The sequence below is a fragment of the Notolabrus celidotus genome, chromosome 15 (assembly GCF_009762535.1).
Source record: "Notolabrus celidotus isolate fNotCel1 chromosome 15, fNotCel1.pri, whole genome shotgun sequence".
Taxonomy (NCBI): Eukaryota; Metazoa; Chordata; class Actinopteri; order Labriformes; family Labridae; genus Notolabrus; species Notolabrus celidotus.
In genome coordinates this window covers 28,749,436-28,762,088 of record NC_048286.1, presented here as the reverse complement: position 1 = coordinate 28,762,088, position 12,653 = coordinate 28,749,436, and the positions used below count along the sequence as shown (strand labels likewise).

At 42.8% G+C, this 12,653-nt stretch overlaps 1 protein-coding gene across 1 annotated transcript in view; it reads left to right on the top strand.

Moving 5' to 3' along the window:
* The window catches only part of LOC117826689 (E3 ubiquitin-protein ligase Rnf220-like), a 308,612-nt gene that overhangs the window by 266,992 nt on the left and 28,967 nt on the right, over positions 1-12,653 (top strand). The window lies entirely within an intron of this gene.

Below are 12,653 nucleotides of genomic sequence, written 5' to 3'. Positions count from 1 at the left end.
GTGTTGAAAAATGACAAATCACAAATTCATAATACTCTAAGTTTGAGGCAGTTTTGAGCTGATAATTTAAAACACAGGACTCATTGGCATTTGCAAAAATATTAAATCCTGAATCAACAAAACCAAACAAAACAAATCTTCTTTTGAAAAGTTAGATCAAGAGAGAGTGGAAAACTAAAACGTATCTCATGTAATTTTTTAAAAGAAAGCACATTTCTTGAATTTAAATGCCTAATTTGATGATGATGAAAACATAATTTATACATTACATTCAAAGATCTGCATTTAAACTTTGACATTTGGAGACCTAGCCTCATTTTTGTACCTTTGGAAATGTGATTTGAGGTGCCTTCAACAAACTGAAGGAATTTAACTGCCTCCTTTTTAAGCTAGCCTAGTGTCCCTTTCGAAGATTTATTCTTTGTTTTCTCCATATTAACTATAAGAAGCTATTCTGCCCCAATAATGTTAGATAGGTGCATAAATGAACACATCTTATGTTCATTAAAATGATTACTAGTTGTTTTTTTTAAGAGATAATGGGAACAGGGAACACATCTAGCTAATGTATCGTAGCTAAAGTTAGCTGTGGCTTTCTTTTTTAGCTAGCTCTCTTTTTACTTCGCTGTCTTGTTGTAGCTTTTTTTAAAAGTGACTTCTTGAGTCACAGCTACAGTATATAAGCCAGAATACATCAACAGAGCTAAAGCCAAGTTATTTTTTGAATTTATTATGTACTTGAATACATTTCAAGAAGATTCTGTTTGTTACTCAACTTGACCGATCCATGGTCTCTGTAGGGCTATTTGTCTTTACAGATTAGTACAGATTCACACAACACATATTGTGTTTACAGTAGCCTATTGGGATGCTGTTTTAAAAAAGACATCCTTAAACTTTTTTTTTCCTGAAGCTCCTTCATTTTTGAAAATATCTAAAGGATTTGATGGATAAGATTCAGAATTATTACAAAATTTGAAGTAGAGAATGAAAACATTCTCTACTTCGAATTCAGCAGATAATGTCTGTAGTTTGCAGAAGATATAAAACTGGATAAAATTATTCACCTTCTAAATGGCATAATGTGTAATTTAGGTTTATCCTAAGGACCTTTCAGATATGCATACATCTAACATCTCCTCTCTGATGATCCCGCTATCAGGAGGCAGCTGAAGATGAAGTTCAGGTACGCAGCAGGTAATCCTGCACAGAGAGGACAGCGCGACATTGATCTAAGATTTTAATCTGCTGCTCCTCTTTGCTCGGCACGTTTTGCAATAACAAATACAGCGAGGTTAAACCAGCAGATACATGGAGGGGATATGAGTTCTATTAAGGAAGAGGAACTTTAGCCCAGCAAATGAAGGTGAAGCACACAGTAACATAATCAGATCCTTGTTTTTTTTTCACATTTTGTTTAAAGTGCCCGGGTCTTTCTTGTACATATGGTGTCTTGTACAACAGGCCAATAAAGTTAATGACAAACCAGCCACAACAACAGGGTGGGTGTTCCTGTGATATGCTCTAAATATAACAGCTTGCATGTGTGTGTTTGCATACACACATGCCTCCATCAATCCATCCATCTATCCATCCATCCGTCTATCCCTCTCATTTCACCTCCACAGGCTGCCTCCTCCGCTGTTAGGATTAAATTAACACGGCGCAGGCAGCCATGGCACCCTCATTAAAGCTAATTAGTTAAAACATCAGCCAATCTAGCGTTAATTGGCTTTGGTAATTAATTCAGCCGCTAGACCATATGAAAGCAGCGCGGAGAGAGAGATAATGAGAGGGAGAGAGAGGATGGGAGAGATTGGGTTCAGAGAGGGAGAGGAGGGATGAAAGAGGAGGGAAGGAAAATAGATTAAATGAGGGAGATAAAGAGGGGTAACGTGTGGGGCGGCCTAATATCTGTCTCTCTTTTTTTTACAAAGTGTGGAAGGTGGGTAGAGCTGTTGCACTGACGTAGTCATGTGGTAAAATTTCAGTTACAATATCACACTTATTATACATAAAAGTCTTGTATGGAGTAAGTTTTATTCAGTATTTTTCAAAGAATGAAGTCTCTTACATTGTACTTGGATGATAATGAAAGCATCCCTCCCTCTGTTATTTGGCACACATGCACATTTAAGTTAGGTGTGTGTGCATGATTGAAGCTGAGTCTGTTTAAAACTCGCTGATGCCCCCTCTTCGCCTACTGACACGGCATGCTCCTGTCCTGATGAGGCCCTCTGGGATGGAAATGAGCAGGAGCAGGGCTTCACACCCACACCTCACTGTCAGGTATCCCTCCTCCTCCTCCTCCTCTGCACAGCTGAGGAAGGAGAAATGGACCAGAGACAGGCAGCAGACAGAAAGAAAGAAAGAGCTTGAAGTTTCTTTATTTTATGAACCAGTTAGCTTTAAAATTGTGCACCTTCGATAAATAGACGGGGTTTGACGGGGTTTCCTGTAGACAGCTTTCACTTGAGATCAAAGGTCGTATGACAGAAATTTGACATCAGTGTTTATATTGTTATTTTTTCACACATTCTTCCTCCATTAATGGTGGCTTCCAAACTGTGTCTGTTTTTTTATTCATACCATAAAATAATAAACACTTGTGGTTACATTTATTTTTGACACTTGCTCAGGCCGCTTTAAGAAGGTCACATGGAAAGACTGAAAGCAAAGTAGAAGTACAAGTTAATTTACCATTTACACTTGCTTTGATTCATAATACAAATATATTTTTATTCTGCCGTTCATTTACATGAAACCATTGTTGAAGCATGGGTTTGTGTTTGTGTGTGTGTGTTCACAATGGAGGGCTTGAATTGAGATTTTGCCCGGAGTGGCTAGTTGTGCCTTTGCTCTTTGGGTCAGCGCTTGGTTAATGTGCCATTAATTTACTTCTTTCTCCCTCACTGCTGTCTCTCTCTCTCGCTGTCTCTCTCTATCTCTCTCTCTCACACACACACACACACAAATACACACACACACACACACACACACACTGACAAGGTGATTGATTGAATAAACAGCTGTCAGTAGTTGGAGATAGCCTTAGTAGCATCAGACCGCTGTCTTTCAGTCAGACACGCGCATGCAGCAGGGTCCCAGGAGGGAAGAAACGGCATTACAAGTGCTGACACACACTTGAAAATAGTCTCACGCACTCAGCACACACACGTACACACTCACAGGGATCATCAGATGATCATTTATCAGTGTATGTGCTGGCAGCTCATGATTCATGATGTGTTAATATCTTGAAATCTCCCGTCTGGTTTTCCAAATCCACCAACTCTCATCTTCATTTCTTTCATTTATTAAATTATAAAGAAAAAGGCCTTAAAAATGTGTACCCTCCAAACCTGTCCCTATGACAGGTGGAAACAATCCTATATGTAGTAACAGATTGTTCCCATGTCGACAAAATGTCCTGCTCATGTAAAATAAATGCATTTTTTGATTTACATTTCTCTCCTCTCACAGTGCGATATGCATACATTTACACACAGGAACAGTTCTAGTCCCTTGACTTAACCTGACAGCAAACACATCCACACTGCCTCACATACCTTTCACCTCTCTGTCCCTCTATCCAGATATCTCTTCATCCCTGCTCTCCACCGGGCCGACATTTCATTTGCTTTTCTAAAAGTGACAACCCTAGGGAGCGAGGGAGGGAGCGGGAGAGGGAGGGAGGGAGGGATAGTGAAAGAGCCTGGTGATGAGTTTTGAGCGGGGCGTGGAGGAGTGCTATTTAAAAGCGCCATGCATCATTGTCAGGGACTGAGAACGCACAACTATACACACGCACACGCACCCACACACACACGGTCAGACAGACACAGGAAACACACACATGCATGGAGTAGCAGCACGTCGCAGCCTGGGTGGCAAACTGAAGTTGACCCCCGTTCCATTTCATCAAATGTCCTCTGAATGAGCCGCACAGCCATCTCATCTGCTTCACACACACACACACACACACACACACACACACACACACACACACACACACACACACACACACACACAGACACACTGAAGTTTCTTGATCTTACAAGCACATGTTTCTCTTTTTGTGACATTTGGTCTGATAATCCAGAAGGGCTTTAGTCTGCAGAATTGAGCCATGGACAGTTTGTGCCGTTGATGCTGTGTTTCTCCATTGTGTCATTCAATGCTCTCTTCCGGAATACATGTCCTTTCTTGCGGACCTCCCCAGCTCTGCCATTAATGACAGTTGAGTTGTCATCCTGGTGAAGGAAAAGACTTAAAAGATGACCCATAAGGCGTCTCTTGCTGTTGTTGGGGAGGGTCTTGGGGTCTTTCCGGTTAGTGGCTCTAGTCTGACCAAAGCTACTGGCTGGTCCTTTTTCTTTGTCTGGCGGCCTTCTAATGTTGCGTTCACACCATAGACTGTATAAAATATTGACGTAGTATCTGTGACGTCACCCATCTGTTCCTGAGAGCTGTTTTGAAGCAAATCGACGGCAGCAGCCATACTGGAAATGCGGAACTCAACCAGGCAGAGTGTGACGTAGTGTGAGCCTCCTAGCCAATAGCTATGTGTTCCTGACCGGGGGTCACGTCAGTCATGTCCTTATTTGGGCAAAACTGTAAATCTTAATATCTTCTGAAACGTCACGTTAGAAAAAAATTCACCCCCAGTACAGTGTGTGCAATTAGAGATTAGCTTCATAGAGCCAAACCGTTTTTTGAACCAGGCTGTAAACATGTTTATTAATGCTGCAAAGATCATCTTTTTCCCATTCATTTCTATGTGGTTTCCGGTGTTTCTGCGGAAGTCACATACACATGTATCGCGCCGCGATACATTGGCTGGAGTTCAGATATTTCAACTTCTGGCAAATCATTTGCGCGAATGAATTCGCTTCATTCGCGCATACGACGAAAATGCATTCGCACGAATGATGCGCTATTCGCACGAATGATGTGCTATTCGCACGAATGATGCGCTATTCGCACGAATGATGCGCTATTCGCACGAATGATGATGCGCTATTCGCACGAATGGTGATGCGCTATTCGCACGAATGATGCGTGTCCTTGCGTTGCCCAATTTGCGCAATAGTCACGCATTGACTTTAAATGTCATTCATTTGCGCGAATGAGTCTATTCGCGTTTGGTGTGAACGCACCATAAGTCTCTTCTTTAAGTTACAAGTTTATTCCAACCAGAATTCAACCAAAGATCCATTGAAATAAATCTGGACACATTGTGGTAATGAGAATTCCATCTCAAAATGTATTAAAATGCACTAATAATTTACTTGTTTGTGTAAATCACACATTGTTCAAGTGAGAGCACAACATTATCTTTCATGTCATGTTTTTTTCATTTATCTAAATTGTGAATTTTACTTTAAAAAGATCATGGCCATGATATATCATTAGGTTTGTGAGAATTACAAATAAACAATAATGGGTACGTTAAGTCCTTAGAATAAACAAAAAGTACTTCTTCAATCTTCTGATGTCAGAGGTTTCTAGCACTTGACATACCGTAGGAGTGCAGTCTTTACCACTGACTCATCTCAAGCAACCTCCAGGAGAAGACAAACCTTGGTGATGGGCCTGTCTAGTTCACTGGTCTTAGTCTTCACACGAACACGTCGTACAAGTCCATGTTCATCTGGCACCACTTGGATGATTTTGCCAAGGACCCATGAATTCCTCGGTGCTGTATCATCCACAAGTAAAACAATGTCCCCCCGGCACAAAGTTTCTTGACACACATGACCATTTCTGCCGTGTTTGGAGCTCAGGCAGGTACTTTAATCCAGCGCTTCCAAGATAAGTCGCCCATGTACTGGACCTGCCGCCACCTACGGCGTGCATAGAGATCCTCTTTCTGGAAGATTCCTGGAGGTAGAGATGGTTTAGTCCTCAGCAGCAGAAGGTGGTTTGGGGTGAGCGCTTCCAGATCATTGGGGTCAGTCGAGGGTGTGGTAATGGGACGACCATTTATGATGGCTTCAGCCTCACAAAGAAATGTTTGAAGGTTCTCCTCATACAGATTTTGTGTCTTCAAGGTGGCATTGAGGATTTTTCTGATGGACCTGATTAAACGTTCCCATACTCCCCCTTGGTGAGAGGCAGTCGGTGGGTTGAACACCCATTTGATGCCTCTCTGAAACAATGTATCCTCTATTTTGGAAGTGTTTCATTTCTGGATAGCTCTCTTGAGCTCTCGCTCAGCTCCGACAAAATTAGTCCCGTTGTCTGAACGCAGTTCTAAAACTTGACCTCTTCTTGCGAGGAAACGGGGAAGAGCGTTTATGAAGGAATCCAATCAAAAATAAACTATAATGATATGTTAAACAACCAAACCTATTATGTTTTTCTACATTCTTTACCACAACAATTTCTTAATTATACTAACGCTCAATAAATCTATAAACATTCACCAATAACTGGAAACATTACTTTGTGTAAATCACACATTGTTCAAGTAAGAGCACAACATTATCTTTCATGTCGTGTTTTTTTCATTTATCAAAATTGTGAATTTTACTTTGAAAAAATCATGGCCATGATATATCATTAGGTTTGTGAGAATGACCCACCCACACACACACACACACACGAGAGACAGACAGGGAGAACAGATGGACACCAGAGGAATGGGAAACAGGAAAACAGTTATCACAAGATCAAATTTTTATTGTTTAACATTTATTTTATTTTTTAGATTTGTACATGAATCAATCAACACTATACATCACACCTTTTTTTTTTAACATTTATTTTGTTTTGGTAAAACTGGAGTACCCAGAGAAAACCATGTCGACCATAATAAGTTATTTCACTATACTTTGCTGTTTCCTGGAAATTGAGGGGAGGGCACTGTGCCCGATTTGTAATCCCTTACACTGCAGCTCATTGTTTATGGGAGGTAACCGTCTCTTTGGTGGCACTGGAACCTGAGATTGAGACTTGGAGACGACTAAGGGAAAGCGGGAATATCTAGACGACATTTTTACAGACCCATCTACAGACCCGTCAACAGACATGTTGGGGTCTTTTGGTTTGTTCTTTTTAGTAATAGGGGGCAAGGGTACATACTTTGACTGTATCTTAAGCTTCCTCTCCTCTGCCTTCAGACATGTAATTTCCTCTCTCATCTTTAGGTTTTCTGACTCATACATTGCTAGCATTCCTTTATACCCATCTGACTTTTTCTGGAGCTTCATGTAACTCCATCTGCACAGCTGGAGCTTCTGGATCGCATCTTCTGGCCGGCGCTGCAGCATGTCCTTCAGCCTCTTAATCTCCTCGTCTTTTTTATCCAGCTGCGTCCCATGCCTTATAAAGCGCCTCTGTTGGTCAGTTATCCCATGAAGATAGGTAGCTTTTTTCTTGTGCCTCATTTGAGCTCGGCGGGTCGAGGTTTGCAGAACATGAAGAGTGAGATTCATTTTAGTGTAATCGATTTGACTCTCCAGGTCTGCGATTATAGTCTTGAGCTGCATGTTTTCCTCTGTATTGGCTTTGATTTCAATGGAGAGCTCAATCTTGTCAGTTTGAAGCACCTGGATCCTCTCAAGTAAACCTTTGACCTGTTCGCGTAATAAAACTGCTTCCTTCTCCAGCTGATCGAAATTGTTCTTCGCAGTGTTAAGCTGTTTGCTAGCCAGGATCCTGTCTTTGTTTGAATCGGCTACAAAGCAGTCATGTTGTTGCTTTGCTTGTTTCAGCTGCATCACCAGCTTTGCCGCCTGGTTGGTCCGAGACTCGTATTTCACATTGACCTTGTCAAACTCTACGGCCTTTTTTTCATTCTCAGCAGACAGCTCCATGTTATTGGCATTGAGTTCATCAATTGTTTTCTTGCACTCACCTATTTCAGTCTTAACTTGTATTATGTCTTTCATGTAGATGTCCATATCCTTCTTGAGAACATCAGTCTCCTGTCTTTCCTTTTTTTGAGTAGCCTCTGTCTGGTACATCTTAGTTTGAATGTCGGTAATCATTTTCCATTGTCTGCTGCTGTTTCTCTCTGCACAAATGCAAGCAAGAGAAATTTCGGTGGTTTAAGACAAGAAAACTACCACTAACAGTGATGTCATAGTCACCAAAGCCCTTTCATCTGTGTTGTCATAGGAAGTTCTGTGTTGCCACGGTAACAAGCTCTGCTAAATGCAGGGGTGCTTATCTGCTCTCCCTAGTGTGTTTGGTGGTATTGTAGTTGTGAGTGGCAGGCATAGACTGTATAAAATATGGACGTAGTTTCCGTGACATCACCCATCTGTTTCTGAACGCTGTTTTGAAGCCAATCGGCAGCGGCAGCCTATTGCTTCTGTCGAGCCAGTGTGACGTAAAGAGGCGGGCTTTGAGCCTCCTAGCCAACAGCTGCAATGTTCCCACAGGCAGCTGTGCCTCTCATTGGACGACTAGTAATCTCAATATCTCTGAAATTGCAGCGTTGGAAAAAAATTCACCCCCCTCACAGTGAGAGGTAATCGAGAAATGAGATATTCAGACTACACTCATCTTTTGTACCAGGCTGTAAACATGTTTATTTCTGTCGTACAGATCGTCTTTTTCCCATTCATGTGTATGTGACTTCTGGTACTTCCGGAGCAAGCCTCAAGTGGATCCTCGATGAACTGCAGCTTTTAACACTTCCACATTTACTCATATTTTTACACCGGAGGTTGCCGCTTGGTGGCAGGTTTTGAGCATAGACTGTAAATAAAAATGGACAGTGTTGCTCCGCCTCTTCCCGTTGTACAGTTCTGAAGCCAAAAAATCCCTCTCCTGGGCACCGCCCTTGTGCAGCCAGAGCCTGCAAAGCCACTGTATCAAGCTCCGCCCTACAGCGTAGCTGTAGCTGTAACTCTATAAAATGTAGAATTACAAAAAACATTAGATCAGCTCAGTTTATGAATTTATTCTGAAGAATAACAAAACACAATCAGAAATGTCATTAAATAGGTGTGATGAAGCAAAATGTGAAACTGAACCTTGCCTAGACCTATTGTCGAACTTGGAAGAGCATTCAAACGTCCATACACACACACACACACACACACACACACACACACACACACACACACACAATAAAAAAACACACACACACACACACACTCTGAGCCAGTGATCAGCCTTGTGTCTAGCCTGCTTAAATCACAGCTCACTTAAGCTAAAAAACCCTATCACCTTACCAAGAGATGCACACACACACACACACACACACACACACACACACACACACACAAACACCTTGCTGCTTCCATTTGTGTTAATACGCGCCCTGGTTTTGGGCTTTAAGGTTCATATTTGCCATTATGGAGATGATGGCTTTACGGGAGCCTCCTAACTCACCTTGCTTTGGTCCGGGAGAGTCGAAATGAAGCCTGACACCTCAGTGGGATTTATTTGATTGTGGATGCGAGGCGGTGTCATCCTGGAGAAAAAGGGGGATAAAGACAGGGAGAGGGGGAAGAGGAGGAGGAGGAGGCCCTAGACCCCTCTGGCAAAGTGAGAAGGAGATGAGGAGGCAGAAGAGGGTGAAGGGAGCGAGGATAGGCAAAAAAAATAAAGGGAAATAAAGGAAAGGAAGAGGAAGAGATTGAGGGGGAGCAGAAGTGGCCCTCTTTCCCTTTCCGTGAATCAAATCAAATTCCCCTTATCGCACATTATTTGAAGAGGTTATCGGGCGCGGTAATGCGGTTACACGCCGGGCCGCGGCTGAGAGATTTCCTTGTTTACCGATGTTGGCGGGTGTTATAGCAAACCGGGCGGGCGAGCAGCAGGGAGGGGAGAGGAGGAGGAGAAGACAAGAAAAAGAGGGGTAGCGGGCATAAACACTTGATGCATGTCAGAAAACTCATTTAGGGGAACAACAAGGAGGGGGAATAGAAGTGTGTGTGTGTGTGTTTGTGCACACACACACAAGGAGGAGACAGTTGTTCAAGGACAGGAAAACAGCCTCTACATGTAGACACTTTGTAATTCCATTTGGGAAATGTGCCTGTGTGTTTGTGCAAGTGTGCACATTAAAGTGTGTGAACCGACATACTGTTTTTGTGCCAACTCATAAATCCGGCTCGCCTCTTTTCTGACTCTTACTGTTGTGCTTAAATCCAGTTTACATGCTCAGTACTCATTAGCTGATTGTGTGTAGAATTTACAAGTGGATTCAATCCCCTTGCAAACCAAACCAGAGCTTGAAAATGTTCAAGTTCACGGCAAGTCAAACATTTTTGTAAAAGCTCAATCCAACTACTTGAATCTTTTAAAAGAGGACAAATTTATAGTGAGAGGTAAAGCCAACCTCTGATGGCGGACCAAAGTGTTGTTAGTGATAAGTGTTTAAAATGAACAAGCCTTCATTGGTCTTAAAAAAAAAGACTGAACGTCACTCCTATCAGCCTCCTGTGCATCTCTTCGACCTATCCGTACTGTGAAAAGCCTAACCTTCCCCAAATGTTAGGCTCTTCAATATGTAACGCACAGGGGCATAACGGAGAGGCAACTTTTTTCCAACTCTAAAGCTCCCTTGAAGGTAGCAACAGAGATGAAATGGGGGCAAAACGGCGTCAATGTGTATCAGCCATAGACTGTAAATAAAAATGGACAGCGTTGCTCTGCCTCTTCCCGTTGTACGGTTCTGAAGCCAAAAAATCCCGCTCCTGGGCGCCGCCATTGTGCAGCCAGAGCCTGTGAAGCCACAGTAACGAGCTCTGCGCTACAGCGTAGCGTCACAAGACGCTGTGTATCCTTTGAAGTTTCACTCTACGGCGGCTGTGAATCAAAGGAAACCCGGAAGTAAAACCCTGTTTTTGAAACTCTAATAACTAACAGAAAAGAAACTTTTCAGGAAAAAGAGGCCTTGGACACAAAACAGTCAAATACTAACTACATATCACCACAGCATATGGATTTGATAAACATTCGTACGTGTATTTATTTTTTAAAGTTTGACTGCTCCTCCATTCAAATGAATGGGGGAGACGTATTTTTTGACCTATACTGCAGCCAGCCACCAGGGGGCAGACACTTTGCTGAAAGCCTCACCACCAGGGCCGGGTCCGGCACACATGGTATCAGCTGAGCCGGCAAGGCTTAAACTTCACTGTGAGGATGTGTGATAGTGGAACTCCTGAAACTACACACTAGTACACCAATGCTATGTTGTTGTGTGATGCAGTGTGTAACTACAGAGGCGTAGTGATGTCTGGACTTTCTGCAAAATGCATCATTGGCTAGTTAGCTAACTGAATCTTCAGCCCCGTTTCCACCAAGCGGTTCAGTTTGGTTCGTCTCGGTACGGCACGCATTTTGTGGCGTTTCCATTGACTAAAATCAGGACAGGTCCCCAAATTACCGAGCCGTACCGTCCATCGGCATTTGGCTTACACGCCGCCCACCAAGTAGGGCACCAAGTTGTCTGTGGAAACGCAAACAGGATCAGGCGTTACCGATCCGACCCGCACCAAACTGTACTGATCCATACCAGACTGCTTGGTGGAAACGAGCCAATAGTTCCCTTATTGTCAACTTGAGGCTCTCCATAGCTTGTTCCTTTAATCGTGGCCACTGTGTGTGTGTTTGTGTTATGGAGGTGTTTACAGCTCATCAGTTTTGATTAATTGGAGGCTAAGAGTTAGGCGTAATTAGGAATAATTGGGGGCGTGGCTGATTTGCAGCCATGGCCTCAACTCCACCTCTTTTCTGGTTTCAAGATTAGCAGGAAACTGGTTGGAGTCAGCATTTCCAATATGGTCACCTCCATTGTTGGGCTTCAAGACGCCTCTTTAGAAAAACAATGGCTGATGTGAGTGAACCTACGTCTATGACCATACAGCGGAAAACAACAGTCTGTCTGCTACAAGTCAGAGGACTAATGTCAAGTAGAGAAACGTTGAGTTAGGTTGGATTTGGTCAACAGATGTCTGCTTAGTGGTTCTTCACCAAGTGGAAAATACACTCTAAAAGTTGACGTTTCTTTACATATTTTGAAGCATTGTCTGTGGGTTTGCAAAGGGGGTCCCCGGCCAGAAGCTAATGCAACTTTTGAAGACAAGCTTAAATTAGCTTCAAATTCTAATTAACTTGTAAAATTATAGTAGCTGGCAATCTCCAGTCAAAGGTCTTTGGATTGCAGCTACAGCACAGTATGTAGATCAATAACTTATACATGATCTTTTTTAAGTGTTGGCTTTCAGGGACAGTCCCATTCCATCTCCAGTTTCCTGAGCGCCAGGAATGATGTTGGAGATAAAAGCGAAGGGATGACACGCAATACAGGTCATTAAATGGGATTTGGACCCACAGTGTTGTGAGTACATGCTCTGCCTCTTAGCCCATTGAGCCATGAGGACACCCCAAATGGTTTTTTATCTCTGGGCCCATTGAGAGCGAGTATTGAGCTGACAATCCCCGTCCTCTCTGGAGGTGGCCTTTTACCTCAGCTCATTGTAGTCTGTGACTGGGAGCCCACGCTATCTAGCATCTATTGATTCCCACTTCATCTGGACCAAAGCAGCACGGGAGAGAAGAGAGAGACACTGGGAGACAAGAGGAGAGAGAGGGAAGGTGTGTGTGTGCAGCAGAGGAGAAAAAGTAAATGAAAGGGAGATAAAGGATGGTGCTTGAAGTGGTAGACAGGATTAAATTTGCTTCAT